This window comes from Myotis myotis, unplaced genomic scaffold, assembly GCF_014108235.1.
Source record: "Myotis myotis isolate mMyoMyo1 unplaced genomic scaffold, mMyoMyo1.p scaffold_m19_p_17, whole genome shotgun sequence".
Lineage (NCBI taxonomy): Eukaryota > Metazoa > Chordata > Mammalia > Chiroptera > Vespertilionidae > Myotis > Myotis myotis.
The window spans coordinates 37,253,011-37,259,236 of NW_023416321.1; the positions used below are offsets into that span (position 1 = coordinate 37,253,011).

The 6,226-nt window shown below is 47.7% G+C and overlaps 1 pseudogene; it reads left to right on the top strand.

The window, feature by feature from the left end:
* Positions 1-3,358: 3,358 nt before the first annotated feature.
* On the top strand, positions 3,359-4,827 carry LOC118671527 (annotated as a pseudogene).
* The last annotated feature ends 1,399 nt before the right edge of the window (positions 4,828-6,226 follow it).

A 6,226-nucleotide genomic window follows, 5' to 3' on the forward strand; every position in this document is an offset into this window, starting at 1 on the left:
TATCTAGGGCTTACACTGTGAGGCACTTATCTAGAGGCTGGGAATAAAGAGTGAACAAACAGACACAACTGTCTGCTCTCATTAATTCCATGACCTGAGCTATTAGCCCCACTAAGCATCAGTTTTTTCATTCATAAATTGTAAGTAGTTATGGTCGAGTGGAGGATATAATGGATGGTGAAGCGGATAGGATTGGTTCCTGAGAGTTCCTCCTCTGCACCTACACATTTAACCACATGGCAAGGATATTCTTCTACTCGCACCTTTGGTTTTCTGTCTGAGGACTCTCTCTCAGGCATTGGGTGTGACAGGCCAGAAGCCCTGGGGAACTAAAGCTCCAGGGGGAGCTCTCAACCAGTGACATCTGACCCCCAGGAAAGATAACACTGTCTCCTGAAGATCCCTAGTTCATTGAACCTCAGTTGCCCCACAATGCAGGTTTCATTGGTTTCCCCCCTTCTCTTCCCACTTCTCTCTCCTAATGGTGCTTCCAGAGAACCTGTTCCTAAATAAGCCACCTGCTCTCCAATGTAGTGTCAGGGTCTGCTTCTTGGGGAAACCACCTGGACAGAGGAGAAAGTGGTTTATGAACTGTGATGAGCTGAGCACATGTCAGGGAATGTGCCCCTGGGAGGAGCCCCAAGGTCATATCTCTGTCAGATTCCAAGTGGAATTACTGTTACATCCTTTTCCCTTCTTCCCTTCAGAATATTTTTAGTGACTTTCATCTCTCTTCATAGGTGAATGTTTGAGATGATGCAAGTGACCCATCTGGGTTCCTGAAGCCCAGTTAATCTTGGAAAGCCCGCTGGACCTCCAGAGTATGCGGGCCAATTTTCACCTGTAGCTTGGTGAGAATAGGGTATTAGGGGCCCACTCCCTCCTCTGGTATCTTCATCTGAGGATCCACTTTTATTGTCTCCCGTGAGAACATTTCTTGCAAAGTGCAGATCTTCTAATGCATCAATATGGCCCACCCCACTCTGAATCCTATGTCTGCCTGAGGTGCCAAGAGAGGACTTAGGTCTTTTGGTGCCATGTTCTCCAAAATATCCTGGTTTTAATGGATCTGCTGGCATTCCACATATCTAAATTCTCTTAATTTACTAACACTTTCAAAATTCTACCCTTACCACCAATACTTCTATCAAGATACATTTTAGCATTGTGCTTTTGACCAGGGGTTGGCAAATTCTGGCCAAATCTAAGTGTCTACCTGTTGTACAACCTGCGACCTAAGAATGGTTGTTACATTTTTAAATGGTTGAAAAAGTCAAAGAAGAATTATATTTAATGACATGAAAATTATATAAAATTCAAGACATGTGAAGAGATGTACATCCAGGTACATGAAACTCATAGGTCCTGGTACAGACTCAACTTTAAAAGGACTTCATTTATCACATTATAATGAAACTAGAGGCCCGGTGCACAAAAATTTGTGCACTCGGCGGGGGGGGGGGGTGTCCCTCAGCCCGGCCTGTGCCCTCTCGCTGTCTGGGACCCCTCGGGAGATAACGACCTGCTGGCTTAGGCCTGCTCCCGGGTGGCAGAGGGCAGGCCCAATCCCTAGGTGCAGCCCCTGGTCGGGCTCAGAGCAGGGTTGATTTGGGAGTTGGGGCGCTGCCCCCTGTCATGCACAGAGCAGGGCAGATTGGGAGGTTGCGATGCCACCCTCAGTCATGCTTAGGGTAGGGCCGATTGGGGGGTTGGGGCACCGCCCCTTGTCACACTCAAGGCAGGGTCGATGGGGAGGTTGCGGCGCCACCCCCTGTCACGCACAGAGCTGCAGGGCAATCAGGGGGTTGGGGAGCTCCCCACTATCAGGCACAGAGCAGGGCGGATCAGGGGGTTGGGGCGCTGCCACTCTCACACTCAGGGCAGGGCAGATGGGGAGGTTATGGCTCTACCCCGTCACACACAGAGCAGGGCCCGTGGGGTGAGGGGGTTGGGGCGCCGCACCCTGTCACACACAGAGCTGCAGGGCAATCAGGGGGTTGGGGAGCTCCCCGCTATCAGGCACAGAGCAGGGCTGATCAGGGGGTTGGGGCGCCTTCCCCTGTCAGGAACAGAGCAGGGTTGATAGGGAGATTGTGGCCCCTCCCCGTGTCACACACAGAGCTGCAGGGCTATCAGGGGGTTTGGGCGCTGCCCCCTGTCATGCTGATCCTGGTGCTGGGAGGCATATTACCCTTTTACTATATAGAATAGAGGCCTGGTGCACGGGTGGGGGTTGGCTTGTTTGCCCTGAAGGGTGTCCTGGATAAGGGTGGGGGTCCCCACTGGGGTGCCTGGCCAGCCTGGATGAGGGGATGATGGCTGTTTGCAGCTGGTCACACCCCCTTCAGGGTAGGGTTCCCCACTGGGGTGCCTGGCCAGTCTGGGTGAGGGGCTGAGGGCTGTTTTCAGGCTGGCGGGTGACTGAAGCTCCCAACCGCTCCTTTTTTTTTTTTTTTTTTTTAATTCTGGGCCAGCTTTAGCTCTGGCTCCAGCTCTGAGGCCTCTGCTGCTGAAAGCAGGTATCTGGTTTGTTTGTGTTCTATAATTGAAAAACTGTATCAACTCCAGCTCTGAGATCCCGGCCGGCTGAAAGCTGGTTTCTGGTTTTGTTTAGCTTCTATATTTGTTACAATGTTTCAAACTGCAAGCTCAGAGGCCAGCAGCGGCAGGCGGGGAACCTTGGTTTTCCTCCATTACTGAAGCAAGCAAGCCTCATGTTCAGTTTAAGCTGCCTGGCTGCCGGCCGCCATCTTGCCTGGTAGTTAATTTGCATATCTCCCTGATTAGCCAATGGGAAGGGTAGCAGTCGTACGCTAATTACCATGTTTCTCTTTTATTAGATAGGATTGTCAAAAATCAAAGACAAAGAGAATATGAAAGGAGCAAGAGAATGACTGATCTCAGACAAGGTGAATCCCACAAAGCTATGAACAAATTTCAGCAGAAACATCACCGTTCAGAGAGAATAGATGATATATTCAAAGTGCTGAGAGAAAAAAACAGCTGTCAGCTCAGAATGAGCAAAGGTTCAGAAATGAAATAGCTATGAAGGTATTCCTAGATAAACATAAGTGGAGGGAGTTCATTACCACTAGAACCGACTCACAAGAAATGCAGAAAGGAGTTCTTCAAGCTGAAATAAAGGATGTTAATTGGTACATGAAAGTATATGAACGTATATATCTCACTGGTAAGGGTAAATATATAGTCAAATTCAGAATATGCTATACAGTAATGGTGGTGTATAAATAATTCTAGTAGAGTGATGAAAAGACAAAAGTATTGGCTAATGCTGTGGGAGTGGAAGAGCATGGTGTTGTCAGACTGTAGTAAATACTAGGAGCTGGTGAAGAGGGCCATGGAGGCACTGGTGCAGGACAGTATGATGACCTTGGAAATTCTTTGGGGTATGCATGGGTCATGGGCTGATAATCAGGCATTTGATTTTAACTTTTAGCTTTGTAACAGCTCAAGGGACCACGTGAGAACATGTGTGGAGTTGGCCCGTGTCACTGCAAACGGTTCAGAGTTTGTATGTTCCTTTTTACAAGTGATTTCCCAGATCACAGTTCTCTGCTGAGATTTGAGTGGGATTTGAGAATTTGGGGAACACCTGCACCTCTGTAACTTCAGAGGTGTAATCAGTTAAAAAATTCACCTTTTGTGGAGTTGTGTTTTGTCAGTCATCCCTCCTAATTGAGCCCCAAGAAGGACTCCTGAAAGATGACAGAAGTCACTGTTATAGCTAAGTGTATGTGGGGGGGTGGGTGGGTAGGGGTGCTAAATTGCCTGATAGAACCAGAAACTTAATTAACATCAAAATGAATCAGCACATGTGGCTGCTGAATGACTCCAAGACGCGGTGGCGGGTGAAGAGGTGGCCAACAAGACAGGCCATGGTGTTATCCATCTACATGGAGAGGAAGAATGGCCTGAAGAAGGGTTTCCTCATGAAGAACCTGAAGAATACACTGAGCCTTGGCAATACCAAGAGGAAGACCAGCATGTGGGATGAGTCTGAGTACCCTGCCAAGGGGGGAGTTGCCAACCGTATCTATGACCTCAACATCCTGGACTTTGTCAAGTTTGCCTACATGACTGACAGGTTAGGTGACCTGTCCCTGGTGAAGGGGTCATGTGTCACTGCCTTGGAGACATGCAGCAATGGCTGGTGATGTGGCAGCTACAACGGGCAGTTGGACCTGTTCCCCTTCAACAACATCCTGAGGAGGTAGGCAAGCTGGCCACCAAGTTCCAAACTTACTCAGCTTGCTGAAGGGCTCATCCCCTGTGTCCTGCATGTGGGCCATAAAGTTTACCTTTTCAGCTTGGCTGCCGAGAAGCTCAAGTTCGAGAAGGGAGGGACTGTGAAGGTCATCGAGAAGCCTGGGAATGACCAGGAGAGGTGGAAATGCAAAAACGCCTGGGGGCGGGCAGGCCTTGTCCCCCCAACTACATGGTGGTGCTCAGCCATGGGTCTGCCCTGTCCACGTTGCATGCCCCATACATCAGCTACCCGGGGTAAGGGCAGCGGGTGCTCTGTAGACAGAGAGTGGTGCTATGGCAATAACACACCACCAGGCCAGGTGCGTCCTCAATGAGGGGTGTTGGAGGGCGACATCCTCATTTGGGACAGCGAATCCTCGCCCAGTGACTTGTCATGTGTCTCTCAAAGCATCAGGAAAGAACGAACATTACAAGGTGCAGCTTGTGAAGAGTGTCAACTGCATCAGTCAGTGGAAGTTTCCCATTATGGACACTACAAAAAGGCTCCATCCTCACCGCGGGCATGGGGAGAAGCTGTACCTCATCAGAGAGTTTCAGTGATGTCCTCCCCAGGGCCCTGCCACCTCCAGGCCCTGGTGCCACATTTACTTCCGCAGCGCTGAGCTAGTGGCTCCACACCATGGTGGGTCACCTGCTCTCCTGCAGCCCCTGTTCTGTAAAGTGGCTCCTCCCCTCCTGGGGTCCTTTGCCTGGTTGATGTTTCTGTCCAGGTTCTTTATTTCCAACTGCCTCCCCTTTGCCATCCCAGCCCCTCATTCCAGGGTTCAACGCCGCCCCTCCCTACTGCAGTCAGTTTTAGAGAATGAAAGATGGAAGAGGGCAAGTTTGTCCAGTTTATTCTTTTCAATTAGAAACAGCCATACACTCTCCAAACTGTTATGCTGTCAGCGCCCCTCAGTAAAGACAGTGGGCCCAGTGGGAATGCACTGAAGCTGCCCTCGGTGAAGTGACCTAGGTGCCCTCCAAGGTGAAGGTCCCTGGTCCCAGCAGCCCTTTTTGGTGTCTTTTACACACACGTGCGCGCGCGCACACACACACACACACACACACACATTATATGCACACACACTATATACACATTACACACACATTATACACACACACGCTATACACACACACACATTATACACACACATACACACACTATACACACATACACATGCATAATTTTTTTTAAGGGAAGTTTTTCAGGATTTACAAAGAATATGTGATTGGTAATAAGAGACATAGAAAGTTTATGAAGGAATTGCATTCTGCTTTCTTTACATTTTTACTTCTTTATCTTTTAAACAACAGTCTTGAGATGGTACATTCCTACAGTTGAAGAAATGGTCTTGACCCCTCCTAAACCTGCATGCTGAGTCTTCTGGCTATTGTAATAAACAGTATTATGACAAAATACTGTTTTGTGTGTGATTTATCTTAGGCAAACTCTGACTCAATGATGGGACAGCAATCACTGAGCATTTACTGAATACTCAGTGCCTGAAGGGAGGAGTTTAACACATTTATTACTTGTGTGTTTTCTTTTTCTGTCACAACATTTTTTATTATATTGAAATCATAAATTTAATGAGTGAAAATCCATGAGGAAAAAATGGAAAAAAGTATTAAAAAATAACTCCAGCTAAAATAATTTGGACATGGAGACACAATATAAAAAATATAAATTGTGACTTCAAAAACAAAAATATGGGGGAGTAAAAGGGTAGATTTTTGTATGTGATTGAAATTAAATTGTTATAAGATTAAAATAGAATAATAAGCATAAGATATTTTATATTTTCAGTGCATCCCTAGTCAGAACTCAAGTACCAAGGTCTGGTCTGACCCCTCCTGTCTAACACCTGGTGCTGTTCTCACCGTCATGGTCAACAGCATCAGAAAACAAGAGACCGGGTCTTAACTAGGAGAGGTCAGGAGAAACCAATGAGCCCAA